Raw genomic sequence first — 22408 nt, forward strand, 5'->3', positions numbered from 1 at the left:
TTTCCTTCTCCTTCTCTCCCTGCGCTCCTGCTGCCCAGCCTGCAACAACCGTCCCGCAGTGCACAAACTCAGCAGCCAGCCCTGCGCGGCCAGCGGTAGGGAGACCTCAGGGCACGTGAGAAGGCTGGGCGGGGAACAGACACCAAGGCCTGGAGGCCAGCCAGCGCCTCCCCTTAGGCCTAGGGCAGCAGTGCGCACCGACAGGAGGGTTCTCCCGGGTCAAACAGGCAATGGCTGGGCCCAGAGGCTCTCTGGCCTGATGTACAAGCAATTGCTTGTTTTTGTTTGCTTCGCCTTTCACCTTTCTTGGAATGAACAGGCACAGCTATCTGGTGACTTTTGCTGACCCAAGTATAAAAAGAGCATCCTTCAGGAATGCTCACATAGAAATCCGTCTCCATTTAAGGGAATGCTGCCTGAGCTTGCTTTAGGTTAGTTACACTGGAATAGGCACGCAGCCACTGGAACCGCAACTTGGATTTGCCGTACTTATAGGAGAGCAGGCTCGGGATTCAGACAGCCTGGCTTAAAATCACAGATCTGCCACTCTTAGCTTTTGACAATTGGTTTACTCTCTCTGAGCTTCAGTGTTCTCATCCGTAGGATAAAGAACGGAAGGATATTAGCTGTGTAACAGTAGAAAACGACTGTAACTAATGTACACGATACAAAAACACCCTTATGTCAAGAAACAGAAAGGACACCTTCTGAAGTCATATTTAAGATTAGATTCCACTTGGTAAGAATGATTTCACTCTATGTAGAAAGGGGGAAAAAAAAGAAGAACATGTTCATTAAAGCACTAACATAAAAATGGAAAAGAAAGATTATGGGGAATCCAATTCTATGACACAGAATAATAGAATTGCAGAACTAGAAGAGAAATTCCAGGCCCATGGTTCTCAAATATGTTCACAAGACAGGACCACAGTGTTCTTTGCCAAGCACCATGAAACATTAACATATATATTTTTTATGTCACAAAACAATATTAGCTAACATTTGTATAGCACTTACTACGTGCCAGGCATGTTCTAAGTACTTTACATGTATTGATTCATTTAATCTTCACAATAACCCATGAAGCTGGTACATTATTGTCTCTACTTTATAGGTGAGGGACAGAGAAAGAGAGAGATTAAGTGATTTGCCCAGGGTAACAGAGCTGGTAAGAGCTATTATGTGGCAGAGCTGTGATGCCCAGAAGCCCAGGCATGTGGCTACTGAGCCCATGTGGTGGCCACCATTCCACCCTGCTTCTCGTTCCATAAACTAAGATTACTTGACCTGTGTTAAGATTCCAGCATAAATGGCTCCATTATATGAGCTATATAAAAATCACATCCAAGCTCATTTTATAATTTTTTTAAACTATCAGATTAAGCAAGACTAGGTCTTCCCAAGTTTTCCACTAACTTTTTTTGCTACTTGTTCATTTGTCACCTCCTAGTGCTGACTAAGGTGATTGGCAGTAATAGCAACAAAGAGTTAATGAAATTTCATGGGACAGAAGCTCAAAATAAAGAAAATTCTATCCTTTATTTTTATTTAAATGAAAAAACACCTTGGTCTAGCTCTAGAACACTACTGTTTCGGGGGAGGGTACTTTGGGAACCACTCGTCTCGGGCAGCTTCCGTTTTACAGAAGCTATCATCCAGCTCAGCGCTCTGGCACTGTGGCCATGGCATGCCCGAGGGAAGACAGCACTCAAAGGCCAAGCTCAGGACAGGATGTGCCACCGTGCGCCAGCACCAGTCTGAGAAGTATCACTCATCAACTCCTTCAGCTGATTTAATGTCACGACAGCTGACAAAGTTGTTTAAACCCATATCCTCATGATTCAGAAGACATAACAGGACAGAATCACAACGAGCGCTCTGCTCTGCACAGCTGGTCACCACTGCACAACTGAGGTGCTACAGTAAATGTGAGAGCTATAAAATCAGACCAAGCAGACTGGAAATAAAGGGCTTCTACTATATCTAAGTGCCCATCGACAGATGAATGGATAAAGAAGATGTGGTACATACATACAGTGGAATATTACTCAGCCATAAAAAAGAATTGAAATAATGCCACTTGCAGCAACATGGATGAACCTAGAGATTATCATACTAAGTGAAGTAAGTCAGACAGAGAAAGACAAATACCATATGGTAACACTTATATGTGGAATCTAAAATATGACACAAATGAACTTATCTACTAAACAGAAACAGACTCATGGACTAGAGAACAGACTTGTGGTTACCAAGGGGGAGGGGGAGGGGAAAGGGATGGCGTGGGAGTTTGGGATTAGCAGATGCAAACTATTATATACAGAATGGCTAAACAATGTCCTACTGTATAGCACAGGGAACTATATTCAATATCTTATAATAACCTATAATGGAAAAAATATGAAAAACTCTAGATACATATGTGCATGATTGAATCACTTTGCTGTACACCAGAAACTAATACAACACTGTAAATCAACCATACTTCAGTTAATTAATTAATTAGTTAAATGTGAAAAAAAAGGCTTCCACAATGTTCACTCATTTAGAATGGCAAGCTGAGATTTTACATTTCATCGATTTCTGGAAGAAATAGTTTTGGAACTCAGAAGGGAAAAAAACTGAACTTGGTTCTACGTGGTGAACAGGAACTGGTAGAGGAAGTAACAAAGGACAAACAACAAACGTATACAGATTTCAACACAAATTCCCCATTCTTGCTGAAAAGGGGAAGCCCAAATAATCCATCCCATAGTTTCTCAATTTTAAAAATTCACAACAAATTAGTATCTCCATTGAGAAAAAATGAAAATGAGGAGTGAAAACTATCTGCAACACCCTCTCCTTGCCCAGCAAGGTGCCCCACGCCCTGGCAGACACTGTTTATTCGAGCTTCACCCCAGCCGGGGGCCAGGGGGAGGGCTAGCGCAGGACCGGCCTACAGTTCACAAAGGACCAAGTGACCACAGACAGGGTGATGACTCCCCCGCAGTCCTGGGTCTGGTGGGCCTGAGGTCCCTCCGTTTGTCGGAGCCCAATTCCATCTTAAGGGGCTACTATGACCCCAGCTAAAGAGCTCCTGGAAACCTACAAGTGAGGGCGGAGTAGTAGGACTAAAATATCATTTTTTTAATTCCACGAGGAAATAAAGTAAGCACAATTCCAGTGAAGGGAAGTACACCTAAGGAACTAAACGCTTCTGAAAAAATAAATAATCAGGGAACAAGGCTTTCAGAAAGGCTTTCAACAAATTGTTAAAATTATAATAATAAACTTTTGACTAGGTTCCAAATAAAAAAGGGGTTCTTAATTAAGCAGTTATGGATTTGGAATATTTCCATATAAGCAGAGAGGTCTAAGGGTAAAGATAAAGGATGAAGAAGTGATCATAATGGGGTCCTCCAGGTATTTCCACCGATGCCATTCACATTTTACATTTGTTGTAAGTGTTGGCAATGAAGCAAATAGTGAAAAGCACAAGACTGCAAAAAAACTCCAGATAAAATTTTATGCCACTGGGGAAAAAAACTCCAGAAAAAACCTTCAGAAACTGGGTCGTGAGCAGGGGAGAATGGCAGATAAGCGTCGGTGTAAGCTGCACTTTTAATATTATGAGACTGAACTACCTGTTACAGTCTAAAAACTATTGTAGAGGGACCTCCCTGGCAGTCCAGGGGTTAGGACTCGGTGCTGTCACTGCCGGGGCCTGGGTTCAATCCCTGGTCAGGGAACGAAGATCCCGCAAGCCGCACGGTGCAGCCAAAAATTAAAAATAAATAAATTAAATAAAATTAAATAAAAATAAAAACTGCTGTAGAATATATCCTAAGTAACTTTTCCTAATTTGTTTCTGGCCATAAACAAGGACAACACTGTGTAACCAGAAGAGAGCTGAACTAAGGTTTTTTAAAAAAACACAGAGTAGAAAACGCAGGATGACAACAGCAAGCAAGGAATGAGGTGTGTCAAACAGGCCTGCAACGGTCACCTCGGCCATCTCTGCCTCTCCATTTGTGGCCCTTTGCCTTCCACTTCTCCCACAGAAATCTCCACATTAGGCAATGATTCCTCCTACTTTTCTTGTGCACACAAAGGGCTTCAGACACTATCAACTAAGGGTTCTCTTCTTTGAAAGAAGGTTATTTTTTCCAGTCAGGGCTGTGGCACTCCTTTCTTCATGCCTCAAAAGATGCATGCAAGCAAATCTTTCTTTGTGTCAACCCAAGAAACACAGGCTTTATTTTCCTAGTTCAGATAAGAACTTTTCATGCACCAAAAAAACACAAAGGTTGATCCTCCCATCCCATTTGATAGTTTGTCAGCAATGCATTTGAACCCCATCAAGTCATTCAAAAGAACTCTTACCATTCACTCAAAGAAAAGAAAAACCTAGGCTAAGGACATGCTGGGGGTCTTAGCCCAACAATTCTACATTAATATCTTTGAGAATTCAAAAGGAGGCAGCACTCAGTGGGAGTTCTAAAGAATGATAGACCTTGATGTTTGCCTTTTCCTTTTTACAAAGAATAGCTGGTTGGCTGGTAAAATGTGAAAGCGATTCCAAAGAGGACTCTATCAGGGGTCTTCCATTCTGCTCTTACAAGATTTCAGGTGGAAACCTCAAACCGCAGTGTATCACAGGCCTACGGAGAAGCACACAGATCATTAGCGTCTGACCTGAGGGAGGTTCACAAAGTAAAGGCATGTGGATCAAGGAACAGAAAGCCACCAGCGTCTGGAAGCCTTGTGGCGCCTTTGGGAGCGGCCACCTGCCTCCGCCGGCCTCCACCCTCTGCCCATCCTCCCGCGGGCTGCAGAAGGGCCCTCCACCCCACCAAGCTGACTCCAGGCTGGTCGGCACTTTCTGCAGGCCTACAAGACAAGAGTCTGCTCTTAGGTTTGACCTTCCGGGAGTGGCAACGGAAATTTCCAGGTAGGTGTTTCCTAGGGAGCCTCTTCCTTGGTGGGCCCGGAATTCCAATTTTTTTCTTCCCAGCAAAGTGACACTACCAAAATCCCACTCTGCTATTCAGCTGCTTCGGGGGTGACTTGTTAGCCTGCCGGCCAGTACAGCCTAGTCTACAAATAGCTTGAGGGGAAAACCAGAGCCGGCCTTCGCAGCCCTTCACCTGGAATGTCTTATCTCTCCAGCCCCACAAAGTAGCCTAAAGCACTACCTGCTTCTCTTGTCTCTTAGTAGCCCTTTCCAACCAGCTTCCCAGCCTCCTGGGAATCAGAAAATGCTCCAAGGGGAAAAGCAGGTGCAGAAGTGCAGGCACGTTTCAATAAGCATCCCCTCTCTCCTGGGTCTGACCATTCAGAACTGGCTGCCTTGGCAGGAAACTGAGGGCAATCCCAGGGGGATGAGACTGTGAAAACATTTCCCCTTTGACCTTGTGACTGTGTTTATCAAAATCTGAGAACTTGTGGACACCAGTAATGGTAGCCCCTGGTAAGAAAAAACTGTCATATGACACATCTGATATGACAAAGTATAATCAAGATACACCCAGAATCATTAAATAGGTCATTGATTTATCAAGGACCAGAAAAGCAATGAGAAAGCTTCGGAATATAGGCAGTACCTAAAAATATTGTGTTGTTATTAAAATGTGATTCTCCCAACTTTGAAACTAAATATTCCTTCTTCATACACTGCAATGGAGGAAACGTCCCCAGTCTGACCCAAGCCCAGGGCTCTCCACCTGGGCTGCTGGGCAGCCTGTCCGTCTGGTCCCCTCAGGGGCTGCACCGCTCTGCACGCTTCCCCACACCCACTCCTCTGCAGCATCACTGTTCCCTCCCTACTGGAACACTCACATCAGCAAATGTGCACAGTATCTCCTATCTTTACTGTGCACTTTTCTAAACGTGTTATATTTCAACAAAATGTTTACAGTAAAAACAAACTTTCCCTTGGGCCCACCTTCCTGCTCACCTACTTCTCTCTGCTGTTCTCACACACAATAAAGAGCTGGCGAGCCCACCTTCACTTCTTCGCCCCACATTCCCTCCCCAACTGGGCTTCCACCCTTGCCAACACACCACCCTGCCCCCCTGCAAGGCTGCACCTTTTAAAAGTCTACAGCCAAACCCCAGGTTCCCTCCAGGTTCTCAGCTCACTTGACCTCGGGAGCATTCACACCCTCCTTAAGCTCTTCTCTCCACCTCCTAACACTAAACTGTCCTGGTTCCTCCCACCTCTATGGCACTTCCTTCACAAGCTCACTTGCTGGCCGACCTCTAAAGGCTGCGCTGGCAGACCTCTCCTCCTTCTAGCTTTACACACTCCCAGGGCTCAGGCCAGCCTTCAGGGCTTTTGCAGTGGCTCCACCCGGATGCTCTGGCCAACATTTCAGATGGCCACCTCCTCCTCCCTATTCAGATTTCAGGGTCAGTGTTACCTCCTCAGCAGGCCTTTTCTGTTCCCTGTCTCCACATTCTCTCCTTTCACACTCTGCAAAGCATGTACCATCAATTAAGAGATGCACGCATTTTGTGCAGAGTCTGCGTCCCCTGCCACCCGCCACGGGGGAATGCAGCTGCACGAGAGCGCCCTCACCCAATGGGACAACGCAGGGCCCTCAGCACCTGGAACCCGGCCGACAGCAGAGGGTCCACAAATGCTTCTGGAATGAACGCATGGTCCAGTCTCCTGCCTTAGGAGGGAACCGCTTTCTTAACAAAACACTCTTAGGATGAATTCCCATAAATAAAAAAATGTGTCAGCATTAAAATGATGGTGCACAACTACTTCCACAGTTAAGAAATTAAGTATATGTATGATATCAATGTTTATAACTGAACTTTCATGAGCTGGAAAGAAAGAAACATGGAGGGGGAGAAAGCAAATTCCTCAAGACATTATCTAGTACCATAAACTAGCAAATCCGAATATTCTGAGGGAACTTGAACTCACACCAACTATAAGACTGCAAAGGTCCATGGAATTCAGCTGCTTCCCAAATCAAAATCAGTCCTTATAAACACAGAGTACACTGGGTCAAATATGGTATTAAAAGAAATTCTCTGAGAAGTCCACGTATTACAACCCAAGGAATAGATCTTGACGTCTGACTGTAGAATTTCTGCAGTTTCTGTAGGCATGACCTGTGTCATGCCCATGACAGCACTGTCACAGTAGGTCAGGTATTAAGAGGAGCCAACCTCACAGGGGATAAACCCAGGCTCAAGGTGGCACAGCCAAGGCTAGTGGCAGGGCAGTTTGCGAACTAGAATGTACATCTCTCCCCTCCCCTGGGGCCTCCAACCTGCTTTAGTTAACAGGATGGACAGAGGTTCAGGGGTGACCGTCAGAATCGTCGGAAATCACAGCTGGACAGTCCTCCCTCCTGTAGAGCCATGGTCAGTCCTTACACAATTCCTGGTGCTTTACCAGGACCTTCCGCTAGCCTACTACCACCCCACGTCCCCTTCCCCCATCTCTAGCATGGCGGCGTGAACAGAGCTCCAGAGTCAGATGGCCTGGGTTCACGCTCTTCAGCCACCATCCACTCACTACGTGACCAGAGACAAGTCATCTCACTTCCCAAGCCTTAACTCCCTCATCTATAGAGCAGGAACAACAACGAGAGATCCACTTGCTAAGGTAGAACTATGAAATAATAATGTGAAGCCATGAAATCAATGAAACAGAACACCATACCTGGCACTTGGGAAACAGTAGCAGACGTTCATGGTTGTGGTTGTCCCAGTTACTGATATTAATTATTAATACATCTTAACAATGCATGTTCATTCCTAGGGTTAAGCACCTCTGGCTCTTCACCTGCTATTGTGTAAGTGGAACATTCTTGAAATTCAAATCATACAGACTGTAAACTCTCCACTAACAAGAAAGGTTTTTCCAACTAAGAAAATCTATAGTATATGGAGGTTCAGAATTATAGTTGAACATAGCTTATGCACCCTCAACTTCAGCAAAATATTAATCTATATCTTTAACACTGGCAAGATCTTTTATGCCCACTAACTACACAAAGTTGCCTCTTTTAAGGATATCCTAGTTTCTATTATGCTCAGTTCTGTAGTATACTTTAATCTTCTCAATTTCATTCAAAATTCTGAGATAGCAACAGATAATAGCAAGTGTTGGTGAGTAGGCAGAAAAACTGGAACCCTCATATACTGCTGGGTAAGAATGTAAAATGCTGCAGCCACTATGGAAAACAGTCTGGCAATTTCTAAAGGCTAAACATAGAGTTACCAAATGACCCAGAGATTTGTCACCAAGATATAATAAACCCAAGGGAAATAAAAACATATGTCCACATAAAAACTTGGACACAAACATTCATAGCAGCATTATTCATAATAGCCATAAAGTGGAAACAACCTAAACATTCATCAACTGATGAACAGAGAGATAAAATATGGTACATTCATATAATGGAATATTACGCAGCAAAAAAAAAAAAAAAAGAAATGAAATACGGATACATGCTACAATAAGAATGAACCTTTAAAACTTTGTTAAGTGAAAGAAGCTGGTCACAAAGGACCATACATTGAATGAATCCATTTATATGAAATATGCAGAAAAGACAAATTAACAGAGATAGAAAGTGGATAAGTGGTTGCCCAGGGATTGGGATGAAATGAGGAATTAAGGGGTGATGGCTAAGAGGTGGAGTTCCTTTTGGAGTTATGAAAATATTTTAAAATTGATTGTGGTGATAGTTGTATAACTGTGAACAGGCTAAAGCCACTGAATTGTATGCTTTACCTGAGTGAATTGTATGGTACGTGAATTATATCTCAATTAAGCTGTTGGGTTTTTTTTTAAGAAAAAAAGATGGGCATTTAAATCAATGCAAACCTTCTAGGAAGCAATTTGGCAATAAACATCAAGAACCTTTCTATATAGGGAGATAGATACAGAGAGAAAGAGAGAGAATAATACTTGCTACTGGAGCAAACATAATGGCATTTCTGATGGGAACAGCTTGAGGAAGTTCCAGAGGCAAGAGAAGTTGAGGATATGCTCAGGGACTATAAGAGAGAAAAGCCTCAAACCATAGTTAGGGTGGATCTACAAAAGACTTCCAGTTGAAGAATTACAGTTCCCAAAGTTTATAACCTGGTTTTATCAGATTCACCTAAGGACCTAGGCAAAAAGACAAATTCCAGAGCCTCCCCTCTGAAATTCTGGATTCTCTCAATTGCAAAGGTCGAGGGGAAGAGCAGGAAGCTTTGTTCGTAAACCTCTCCAGATGATTCTGAAGTCAACCAGATCTGGCTAAATCTTACACAGCAAGGGAAGAAAAATATTTTATCATGGCAGTAACATCTTTTGGAAAATCATTCTAGAAGTAACATGAAGGGCTGATTATACTGAGGCCAAGAACTGCCTTCAGGAAGCACTGGGCAAAGATTAGAGCTCTGAATTCTTATTCCAACTTCATGATATTAATAGTTATTCATAGGGGCTTCCCTGGTGGCGCAGTGGTTGAGAGTCCGCCTGCCGATGCAGGGGACGCGGGTTCGTGCCCCGGTCCGGGAAGATCCCACATGCCGCGGAGCGGCTGGGCCCGTGAGCCACAGCCGCTGAGCCTGTGCGTCCGGAGCCTGTGCTCCACGACGGGAGAGGCCACAACAGTGAGAGGCCCGCGTACCGCAAAAAAAAAAAAAAAAAAGTTATTCATAGACCTTTATTGCTCAAAGTCACCTTCTAAAAAAGAGATTCTTTTTTGTTACTAAGCAAAAATTTAGCAAGAATCCTTACACCTTTCTTCAAAATATGCAACTTACCAGCTTCTCTAATATGTTTGTGGTGTGAATGTCTTAGAATTCGGAAAAGGCTGTGTGGTTGTTAGTTCAGGTGGTCCTCCTTGCCAACCAGATTACTCTCATGCACATTTGATTTTCCAGCTTCCCTTCACCACATGATAACAAGCAAACCCATTCCGTGCACTTACCAGGAATATTGGAAATAAGCTTTGTATGCAAATACGGATTAATGGGGAACATCTGAAGACTGAGAGATTAATACAAATGACTCATCGAATAATATGGAGCATCCATGTTTCCTGACTACGGATAATGGATGACATAGCTCTGAGCACAATCCTTCCACCTCCCTTTCTCAACAGTAGCATTTATTCACAAGAGAACTGGCAAGGGTACAAATACAATCTCTGGCCCGGGCGCACCTGTACAAAGAAAGCTATCTGGTCCACATATCACAAGCTCTTTGTTGAATTAGCAATTGCAGTAACTAAATAGGAGACTTGCAGGTGGGTCTTCTGGGGCCCTGAAAGCCTTTCTTACAGAGGGTTCTGGGTGGTAACTATGACTCGACAATCACAAATCCAGGTTAGGATAAAATACTAGATAATGTTAAGAGGCATAATCTCAAGTACTAAGCTGTTTCCTCAACAAATTCAAGCGCTTTAAAATGTTTTAACTGGAAAAAAAAGAATATTAAAATTGCTTAGAAGAAATTATTCTAGGGCACAATTTTCATAATTTAACATTTTGGATATAATACAAGAGAAGACAGTGTAACTACTCATTCACTCTACCTCAACTCCTGAAATAGGCACAGCCTTTTGTTCAAACAGACTGGACCATGGCTCTGCCCCAGGACTACGAAGCAAAGTGACACTGGTTTGAAGTAATTCCCTTTGTATCCAATTCAGTCCCCCTGTGAACAGGTAATATGGGCCTCATCTTCCGTTCATTTTCAAATTCTCATTCCTCAACCTCAGCCCCTTGCTTGCAAAGTTAAATATGAAACACAGAATGGTCAAAAATAAACATTTAATTAACAAGATGGTGAGCCCAGACAGATGACATAGTGAGGCAGTTACTGCCTTCATAAAAACTCTATATTAATGGCATATAATTAACATTATAATCTAATTTCAACCTCCTCCATCTTAATAAAACTACTATAAAAGGCCAGCATCCACCACTGGCCTGGTATTCAGAGGTGTCTTCTACAAGCCAGGACATTTCTTACAGTGTTTTCTCAGTACAGAGTAGTGGGAAAATTCTGGATGTGAGACAAGTTCTTTTTCTTGACAACTGGAATAATAACACCTGATTTACCTAACTCAGCCTCACTGTTAAGGTAGAGTGGGATGTTTGTTACAGTATACTACAATGGTATAGAGTGTATTCCAAATGTTAGTAACTATTTAACTCATGATGCTAAGTATTAGATCATGAAGGTATCTTATCCAGAAAAGTCGTCTTTCCAAGTAAAAGACAATTTAATATATTTTCATTGTTAAACAATTCATTGGGGAATAAATATGTCTTAACTGTAGGCAAGGGTTCTCACAACTAATGTATTTCACTAGATAACATGTGTATTTCAACTTTAAACGGATAGAATTTTAAAACTATGTGATTAGCACTTTCTCCCATAAAGAGAGACATCCCATTCCTGTTTAGAAAGCTCAGCCGTATCTACGCTTTGCAAACACTTACCAGACCACTTCCTTCAGATATAGGCTACACGTCAAATGAGTTAAGACCACAAAATCAGGGTTTTTTTGTTTATTTATTTATTTTTGGCAGCATTGGGGCTTCACTGTTGTGCGGGCTTTCTCTAGTTGTGGCGAGCGGGGGCTGCTCTTCCTTGTGGTGCGCGGGCTTCTCATTGCAGTGGCTTCTCTTGTTGCGGAGCACAGCCTCTAGGCGTGTGGGCTTCAACAGTTGTGGCACACGGGCTCAGTAGTTGTGGCTCGCGGGTTCTAGAGCGCAGGCTCAGTAGTTGTGGCGCATGGGCTTAGCTGCTCCGCGGCATGTGGGATCTTCCCAGACCAGGGATCAAACCCATGTCCCCTGCATTGGCAGGCGGATTCTTAACCACTGTGCCACCAGGGAAGTCCAAGACCACAGAATTAGAATCCCCTAACAGATGCAGCTCTTTATTTTAAAAATCAGCATATTCATAGTTCAACTGATTGAAAACATACTGTGGAAATTCAATGTTACTTAAGCAAACAACTACTGGCATAGTAATAATTATGGTCATTGCCATTTACTGAGTTCCCATCATAAGCCAGGCATTGTGGCTTATTAAATACTCAATTCCACTTAATCCTCACAACAACCAAAAATTATTACTTGGGCTTCCCTGGTGGCGCAGTGGTTGAGAGTCCGCCTGCCGATGCAGGGGACGCGGGTTCGTGCCCCAGTCCGGGAAGATCCCACATGCCGCGGAGCGGGTGGGCCCGTGAGCCATGGCCGCTGAGCCTGCGCGTCCGGGGCCTGTGCTCCGCAACAGGGGAGGCCACGGCGGTGAGAGTCCCGCGTACCGCAAAAAAAAAGAAAAATTATTACTTGTCCAAGGCCATAGCGCTGATAAGCGGGATTTGAACGCAGATCCCTTTCACTACAGAGCTTAGACATCTTTTCCCTTCTCTGCTGCACAGCTTTCCTCCCAGCAAAGCTGCCAGAACCCAAGCATCGCAGCACTGTGCTGTCTCCTCGGACTCCCACCAGATGATGCAATCAGTAGGCTAGGCTCGATCTCAAAGGAACCAGGGGAGGTTGTAATTTACCAAACCCGCAGACAGATTTAATTGAGCAAATTAGTCAACAGCCAGAGTTAAGGTAACTACAAAGCTATAGTGAAGGGTACCCACTATAAGAATTGAAATGATAGTTTTTAAAAACACAACAGTATTTATTATATGCCTATTCTGTGCCCAGCATTGTTTTAGGAAATGAGGAACACACTAGATATTATTTTATTCCCCAGTAGAGAGGGAAAAAATATAAATAATTTATTTACCCTTGTGCCAAAATAAAGCTACCTGTGTATAGAACATAACAGCCCTCAAATATGAACTGAATCAACTCATATCAGGAAAATTAATTACCCCAAATATTCTTCCTGGTTCTCTCATGTGTATCAACTTCTCTAACAGTGGAGTCGCTGGGCTTTGGTGTCTGCTTGTCTTTGACTTTCTAGGTAATGCCAAACGGTTTTCCTAAGTAGTCATACCAGTTTCTATTCCTACCAGCCACGTATGACTGTTCTATTGCTCAAAAGCTTTGGGACTTGGTATTGCCGACTTTCAGTCAGGTACACGTTTGCCAACTTGAATTTAGGCTCAAAGTAACACGGCACAAGGCTGAACACCTTCTCGTATGTTTATTAGACATCTGGATCTCTCCTTTTCTGAAGTGCCTGTTCTAGACTTTTGCCCATTTTTCCGTTAGTGCAGGTAACATCTTAAATAAAAAACATCTTAAAAAAAAAACAAACCCTTTCAAGACTGAGGTCATGAACATATTCTCCTATGTCAACTTCTAAAAGTTGTACTGTTTGGCCTTTTATTTGCCATGCTTCCTGGGTCATAAATCAAGTGTCTGAATGTGTGTGAGACTGTTTCCAGACTCCTCGGGGTGTTCAGTTGGTCTACTGCTCTAACCCGGTGCCAGGATCACACTGTCTTAATTATTTAGCTCTTGATCTCTGGAACAGAAGGGTTTCCAACTTCTTTTTCTTTTTCAAGAGTGTCTTGCCTTTTCTTGGGCCTTGGCAAAAATTTCATCAGCTTGTCTAGTTTTTTTCAATTTGCTGGGATTACATTAAATCCATAAGTCAGTTTCCAAAGAATCAATGTCTTACAATATTGAATCTTCCAATCCTCAAACCAGTGTCACTCCATTTATTTAGAGTTTATTTGGAGTCACTCAATAAAGTTTCAGAATTTTTTCTGTAAAGGTCTTATACATATTTTGTTAGAATTAAAATATTTCTCCTACAGTTTGTTGAAAAACCACAAATCAGAAAAAAATATATGATTTTTAAATGATGTAGAAAAAGCTATGCGGGCCTCTCACTGTTGTGGCCTCTCCCGTTGCGCCGTTGCGGAGCACAGGCTCCGGACGTGCAGGCTCAGCGGCCATGGCTCACAGGCCTAGCCGCTCCGCGGCATGTGGGATCTTCCCGGACCAGGGCATGAACCCGTGTCCCCTGCATCGACAGGCGGACTCTCAACCACTGCGCCACCAGGGAAGCCCAAAAGATATAATTTTTTGATGAGATTCCTAAGGTTTGGGAAAAGTATATATAAATATGAATATCAACTTTCTTAAAATTTTTGAATGAAACAAAGTTCATCAAAGCACAATTACTGGGCTTCCCTGGTGGTGCAGTGGTTAAGAATCCCCTGCCAACGCGGGAGTCACGGGTTTGAGTCCTGGTCCGGGAAGATCCCACATGCCGCGGAGCAACTAAGCCCGTGCGCCACAACTACTGAGCCTGTGCCCTAGAGCCTTCGAGCCACAGCTACTGAAGCCCGCGCGCCTAGAGCCCGTGATCCGCAACAATAGAAGCCACCGCAATGAGAAGCCCGTGCACAGCAACGAAGACCCGACGCAGCCATAAATAAATTAATTAATTTTTTAAAAAAGCACAATTACTGCTCCATAATTTAGTTTTAATTCTAGAATTATTGTTTTGTGGTTATGTCATATCTCACTTCAGAGGGTTTAACATACTTGAGAAAACTTGTATGTCACATAAACAAGTCCTAAACATCTATTAGTCCTTATATTTATCAAATTATGAAGTACTGGAAATCCAGAATAATTTTTTTTTTTTTTTGGCCGTGCTGCACGGCTTGTGGGATCTTAGCGCCCCGATCAGGGATTGAACCCAGGCCCTCGATAGTGAGAGCACCGAGTCCTAACCACTGGACCGCCAGGGAATTCCCCAGAATCCCAGAATATTTTCAATTCATCAACTTCAAGAGAAAAAGAATAAAAGAGAAGATGAATAAATGATGAGTAAGAGGCTGAAATCTCATAAATATACATACCACTGCCTGGGACTGAGGACCCAGACACCCTGCTCCCGCCACCCACATCATTCACTAAACTGCCTCCTTTTTCTCATTTGTAAAGTAGTTAAAACGCCGTCTGTCACTGTCGCACAGTAAGGATTAAATGTAAACAGGTGTCTTAGAAAGGACACTTCAAAGTCAGTCAAACACAAAGCAATAATTAGTCAAAGGATTATAGTCTTCCTCTATCAGAAGAACATGATGATAAGGTTGCCTATAATCATGGTTTGTGGCAAGACTGAAAATAACCCCTAGCGGATTGGCCTCAAAATCTTCAAGCAATGCCAACAAAATGGTGAGATTTGCATCCAAAAATAAGAATTTTGAAGAAAAGAGAGGAAAATTCCAGAGCTCACTCTAATGTCTTATGTTAATTGTATTCACTCCTTTATTCCTCCAAACATTTTAGAGCCCAGTAAGTGAAAGGCACTTTTGTACTGCATTCTATATGAGGGGACTATGAAACATCCAAAGCTTCTAGGAATTTACAATATGTTTAGGAAGCAAGAAATAAGCACAAATAGTTGCTATGCGATACTAGTTAAGCACTCAATAAATGTTACAATGATTACAAAGCAGTACAAAAATCCTGTAGGGCATTCAGAGACGAGAGGGATCCCTTTCAGGTAAGATGTTCCGCCTCCCTCCCCACCTCGGCTTTCACCTGGCTCCAGGGCAGGGCAGACCGACACCTGTTTGTCTGTATGGCCTGTGAACTAAGAATGGTTTTACATTTTTAAATGGTTGAAAAGACAAAAGAAGAATATTTTGTGACACATGGAAATTATATTACTTCAAATTTCAGGGTCCTTAAATAAAGTTTAATTGGAACATGCTTTCACACCAGGGGGCGAGAGTAGTTGCTTCAGGGACTGTCCGGCCCACAAAGCTGAAAATGTTTACTATCTGGTTTTTTGGTTTGTTTTTTGTTTGGGGGTTTTTTTTTTGGGGGGGGGGGCCTTGAAGTGCAGCATGCGGGATCTTAATTCCCTGACCAGGGATCAAACCCGTGCCCCCTGCATTGGGAGTGCTGAGTCTTAACCACTGGACCGTCGGGGAAGTCCCTATTATCTGGTTCTTTACCCAAAAAAGTTTACTGACCACTGCTCTAGAAGGATGGATGGGATTTTCGTGGGCAGAACTGGGGAAGGAGGGAGAAGTGGGCAGAAAGGAACAAACATTCCATTTGAGAAATGAAGGTGTGAAAACATGAAGGAAAACCCCAGAATTGCAGGGACAGTGAGAAGACTAGTTTGGCTGAAATAGAATATCCAAAATCAGTATACAGTTAACTGAGCCATTTTTACCGCTGTGGACAGTGAAAACAGGCATTCTCACACGGAGTCTTTGAGGTTGGTACTATTATTATCCCCATTAATAATTAAGGAACTAGATTAATAATTTGATAAAGAAACTAAGGCTTACAGAAGTTAACTAATGGGCCCAAGATCACAGCCAGCCAATAAAGCTGGGCTCTAAATCTAGGTTCCTTTGCCCCCAGAGCCCATGCTGTTAAATTTGACATCGTATCAAACCCCCATACAGGGTAGTAAAAAGAAACACAACCACAAAGGTACGTAAGGGCAAAACGGTCAATGTTTTCAAATATAGGTATAAAAAGAATATGATTTTATCTGTACGTTATGATTCTTTGTGCTTAAAAGGATAGCTGTCCCATGAGCTGGTCCAAAGTGTTCCACACTTAGAAGCAAACTATTGTGGCCTTTTTTTAATCACAGGAGAAAAAAAAATTATGAGCTTGATTTTTTCAATTTCAAGTTTCTCCCAGAAATATTTCTTAAATCTCTGAAAAAACAGTATATTGTAAAAATCAGTGAGTAAGTAGCAGACCAAGCTGGGGAAAATTCAGCTGATTATACTTAGCTCAACTTCTTTGTTTTGTTTTGTTTTTTGTCTGTTTTGTTTTGTTTTTTGTGGTACGCAGGCCTCTCACTGTTGCGGCCTCTCCCATTGCGGAGCACAGGTTCCGGACGCGCAGGCTCAGCGGCCATGGCTCATGGGCCCAGCCGCTCCTCGGTATGTGGGATCTTCCCGGACCGGGGCACGAACCCGCGTCCCCTGCATCGGCAGGCGGACTCTCAACCACTGCGCCACCAGGGAAATCCTCAACTTTTTTTTTTTTTTAATGGATTATGTGCTTAACAGATGGCATTTCATTATTTTAAGTTCAAATGATTAACTGAATATTTATTCAGTAACAGTTAACTCAATTACCTGGAAATGGTTTTGAGATTAAGGTATTCTTCAAAAGAATAATAATGCTTCTGTGAGAGCTATCATAAGCACTAAAAGAAATCAGACACATCTATTGGCTGAAACTATAGAAACAAAAAGATAAGACACTGTATGATGACTTACTGCCACTTGGGAGCACTCCCCCCCCATGAGACTAAGCCTAAGGTGGCTGTTCAGTGAACAAATCAGGCAGCCACGCATGCAACCCACATACATAATTTTAAATCTTCTAGCAGCCACATTTGTTGAAAGTAGAAACAGGCAAAATTAATTGCAGTAATGGATTTTATTTAACATGGGATATGCGACATATCATTTCAACATGTAATCAATATTTTAGATATGGAGATATTTCATTTTTTTCATACCAAATCTCAAAATCTGGCATGCATTTCACACTCACAGCACTAGCCATTTTTCAAGTGCTTCACTGCCATATGTGGCTACTGGTAACCATACCGGACAGCACAGATCTGAGGGACAGTGGGAAACAGGCCAGACCATGAGAGCCAGACCGTGAGAGTGAAGGATGTGGGCAAAAAAAGCGAGCATTTAGCCCCAATGTTCTGATGCTGAAATAAATGAGTTCAACTAAGAAATGGATAACAAACAATAACAGACTATTTTCCCAATAGCAATCTGTATGTTTTGAGTTCTTAGAGCGTTGCACATTACTGATTTTATAATTTTATAATGAGTGTTTTCACCACATTAACTAGTCTTGCTATAATTGTGACTTGGTATAATCTATAGCCTCCCACCTCCCTCTCCGTTTCCTCAACCCCAATTCTTTGAAATATTTCAAAGTTATCCAAAAAGAACCTACTTTCAGCTGCTTTCCACAACCTGAACCTTTAAAATCTACACAGGTCTAGGCAACTGGAAGCCCAAAGCCCCTGACGGACTCTGGAAAGGGAGTGGAAGTAATGTTTCAGTCCTAATAGTTAAATATCAGTGTCACGGTAGGGCTGCAAGGAAATAAGCTGGAAAGGCACCAGGTCCACATAGGTCCTGAACTAGGCTTATAACTTTGAGAATAAAAAAAGGAAGGAGGCCAGACACCTTTTAGCAGTAATTCATGTAAACAGTATAAGGCCAGAGAGGGAGAGAAAGGCTTCAACAGAGAATGACCAATATAATAAAGTCAGAAAAAGCTCCCCCCTCACCTTCCTGCCCCTACCCAGTACCCCTGGAGAATCCAGTGGGACCATTCTGCAAAGATTTGGTTATAGTAAAACACTTCCTTTTTCTTAACTCGCTGGCCCCTTCTAGACAGGAGACCAAATGCTCATTTGCTAATCTATTAAAGCACCTATGATAAAGTTAAACAATACATTTATTGTTTAACCAATAAATTCTGCTTGTGAAAACCACACAAAAGGCTGGGCAGAGTGTGTCTACACTCTCTGGGACAGAGGTGGGTGGGGGAAGACTGTGTATTTTAGTGGCAATAGGTCAAAGTACATCAGCATTCTATTTTAAAACAAACTCTGGCTAAACAATTCCAACATTGCAATGACAGGGTGTTTAACAGTTTATCATTTGCACCAAACGAAATTATGCAGTTACCATGTGTTCACCAGTGCTTAAAATTATTAAGGAAACCAAAATTACAGTTCACTATTTCTCAACTCTTGAAACAGTTCTGCTTGTTACTCAGAAACCTATCCCATTAGGTTACCTATGATAAATTTAAACAGTAATCAATAAATTCTGCTTGTGAAAAACAGAATGAATCAAATTTCATAATTCCTTTAGTTCAGAGGATTTCATGATGCCCCCTTCAAGTAATGGGGAAAACTACTGAAAATGGAAAATCAGTGACGTCATTAGGTACCTATTTACATTAAAAAAACAAAAAAACAAAAAACCTAGATGTGAAAACCACATATCATGTGCCAAGTTTGTAAAAATGTTTATATGCACACACAAAAAAGATTTGAAGCATACCAAAATATCAGTAGAAATTATCTCTGGCAATTGTACTTCAGCTAATTTTTACTTTTTATACTGTTCTATATTTTCTATGTCTTCTACAATGATCATGTACTACTGTTAAAACTAGAAGAAAAAATAAATTCAGACAAGTGGCAACTGAGGCAGTGCCAACCAATTTAGGATTACACTGGATTGATACACTATCCCTTATACCATGATAAACTCTTATTAAAAAGCACTGAGGGCCCTTGAAGACGTGGGCTTTCCCTTATCTATAATACATGCTCGATTATATTCACATATACAGTACACTATACAGTATTATATTCACATATACAGTACACTAACGCGTGGTGGACCACGCCGCAAAACACTAGAAAACTAAAAATGGCTTATTTAGAAAAAGACAGACGTTTAGCGCCCTCGCAAAACAAAAGAGCAGAGCCAAGGGTGGGTGCTCAAGGAATAAAGTGAGGAAGAGCCACAGGTGGGAAAAAAGTCTCGCTCCAAAATTTTTAAATACGCATCTATCACTAAATTGTTCTCTTTAAAACGGTTCACTTTGTCAATTTCACTTCATTTAAAAAGTAAACGCAGGGGGCTTCCCTGGTGGCGCAGTGGTTGAGAGTCCACCTGCCGATGCAGGGGACACGGTTTCGTGCCCCGGTGCGGGAGGATCCCACACGCAGCGGAGCGGCTGGGCCGGTGAACCATGGCCGATGGTCCTGCGCGTCCGGAGCCTGTGCTCCGCAACGGGAAAGGCCACAACAGTGAGAGGCCCGCGTACCGCAAAAGTAAACCCAGAAGTCACTTTGTAAACATATCAGATTGCATCAGCACTGCTTGAAGCATGGCTTTGCCCCCACCAATTTTTCTTTTTTTTTTTTAATTTTGCTTTTTCAATTCTAGAGCATCATATAAGTACGGTTCCTCAAGCTGCTGCGGTGCTGGGGGGTGGAGTGGATGGAAGGATACCAAAAACACGCAATGTACCTTCCTGCCCTCAAAGAGCTTCCAGCAAAAGGTGGAGAGAGAAACAAAGGAGCGGGTCTGAGGCAGAGGCCGCAGAGCGTCACGAGTGATTTTGTTTTTAATGAACGTTAAGTGCTTCTGAGTTTAAAGAACTTTTGGGGACGATTAGCCAGGCAAGATTTGAACGGGCTTCGGCGCAGATGGCACAGGGCCGCGCTGGGCGGGACTCCTCACACGCCGAACCTCGACTGCAGACCCCAAACCAGCCCGCTTTGTGCTTAGACCTACACAAACATAGATTGAAAATGGATCGAAACCCAACCAATCCGCCAAGCAAGGCTAAGCACGTACGCACGCACTATTCCAAAGCGCTGCGTACACTTTACTTAGTGGAGGACCTAATACGTGGTCACGGGCTAAAGTGCTTAAGGAAAGCTGACCCTCGGCTGGCAACCGTGCACCACCAACCCGCTCCCCAAAGGCCTCGGGCTCGCGCCTCTGCACTCGACCCAGAGCGCAAGTGGACCTCGGCCTGCGCCCTGCCCACGGAGGACACCATGCACCACGACTGACCCAAACGGGCCACCCCCACGCCCTCCGAGCGGGGCCTCGCCGGGTCCCGGGACGCCAACTTGTGCGTAAGGGACAGGGAACCAGCAATCAATGGCAGGACGGTGGCGCGGCCTCCCAAAACAAAGCAGGGCGCCTAGTCCACGGAGCCCGCCGTCCCCGAGCTCCGGGCCCAGCCGCCGCCCCCGCGCCCGCCGGCCAACACGGCCCGCCGCACCCCGAGCGCCCGCCCAACAGCCGCCGCAGGAGTGCGCAGGGCGCCCAACTGCCGTCCCGGCCCAACCAACGCGGGCAGGGGAGGAGAGGTGCGCGCGGCCGGCGGAGCGTGCGAGCCGCTCGGGGGTCGCAGGGGGGAGGCTGCGCGCAGGGAAGGCAGGGCGAAGAGGCGCCGGAGCCATGGCTGAACGCAGCACCAGGAGGAGCTCCTTTAGGGATTTTGCCCCTTTCCCCTTGGAAGGTGCAGATGGTTTGACCCCCCACCCCGAGTGAGGTGCCTCGTCCCAGCCCCGACTGGACTGTACCATCGGGCGGTGCCGCCGGGATTTCTCCCCCACCACCACCATCAAGTCCTCCCCCCCACCCGGGTCCGCGGTCGGTTGGCCCCGGCCGGGCTCTGAGACGCGGAAAGAGCTTGGCGCCATTTTGGGTGGGACTAAGCAAAGACGAAACACCCTCCCAGTCGATGGGGTACTCTGGACGCTGGCTTATCCGGTTCCCTTAATCCTTTAGGTACTTACACGATGTTGGGTGAGGGGAGCTGGAAGATCAGCGGGTCCCCGATCCTCTCTCCCTAGGGGTGATGGAAATCAAACCCCCCCCGCCACCTCCAGGTGGTTCTTCCCGCCGCAGAGTGGGAGCTGCATAAAAGGCGGGGCTTCATTAGCATAACCTGCCTGGCAACCTGATCTCGGCGTTATGTGATTGGTTGAACTCTGTAAACTCCATGCCTCGCCTGAAGAGGAGTAACGCTGGGGCGAACTGACAGGCCCAGATTTAAGACTCATGACGAAGATCCTGAGACGCTTATTCAGTCAGCGGAGAAGCTAAAAGGAGATTTACACAGTGGCCCAATGACGGAAGGCCTCTTTATTTCGTGCTCTGCTGTTCGTTTCAAGTCCAATCAAAGAGCGGGTCTCAGGCACCGCTCGCCTGCGTTTGTGCTCTAAGCCAATCAGAGAAGCCGACTCTTCGGTTTCAGGGTCAAGACCGCTCGGAGGGACCGGCGGCCGCGGCCCAGGTCGTGAGCCTTCCAGCCTCGGTGCCCGAGGTTGGGAGGAGGAGCTGCTCATCGGGTGCTGCACGCCCCCCGAGGGCCCGCGTCCTGAGAGCTGCTCCCCAGAACGCGGCGGGCCGAGGGCGCGCGGGCTTGGAGGCGGCGCGGGCCCCGGCAGCGGGCCGGCTTGCGGAGCGCCCAGCCGAGCCCACGCCACGCGCGGAAGCCCTGCGCCTCGGAGCCGGCCCCGGCGTCTGACCTCAGCCCGGCAGAAGCCCGGAGTGCGGCGCTGCGTCTCTCCTCTCCCCTTTACTATGCTGAAAGGAAGTGATTTTCACAAACGTGAAGATTTTTTCAACCCTGATTAACCAAGGGCTTAACTCACTCTTTTCTTAACCTCAGGCTTCCACATCGTACCATCCCTTAAAATTGCCTTCGCAAAGCAGCCCAGTGCAGAGAGATGAGCTCGGGCTTTGCAGCAAGATGCCACCTGTAGTTCCCCGCCCCTAATATGAATGGCAACTAGATCTTGAAGAGACCTTGAGCCTTTGGACCTTCAGGGAGCCGTAATCCTGTCCATGACATCTAACTTGCTACGTTATTTTGAAGATAAAGTGGGATTTACGTG

At 44.5% G+C, this 22408-nt stretch overlaps 1 protein-coding gene across 2 annotated transcripts in view; it reads right to left on the bottom strand.

The window, feature by feature from the left end:
* Nucleotides 1-21467, bottom strand: part of PRDM10 (PR/SET domain 10) — an 87574-nt gene extending 66107 nt beyond the window's left edge. Inside the window, exon 1 of one of the 2 annotated variants that reach the window (XM_067751575.1) lies at nucleotides 21305-21467. The gene's annotated coding sequence lies outside the window, so the exon portion shown is untranslated. The remainder of the gene's footprint in view (nucleotides 1-21304) is intronic. The other variant, XM_067751574.1, reaches the window with a different exon arrangement.
* Nucleotides 21468-22408: the final 941 nt, after the last annotated feature.

The sequence above is a fragment of the Pseudorca crassidens genome, chromosome 9 (assembly GCF_039906515.1).
Source record: "Pseudorca crassidens isolate mPseCra1 chromosome 9, mPseCra1.hap1, whole genome shotgun sequence".
Classification (NCBI taxonomy): Eukaryota; Metazoa; Chordata; class Mammalia; order Artiodactyla; family Delphinidae; genus Pseudorca; species Pseudorca crassidens.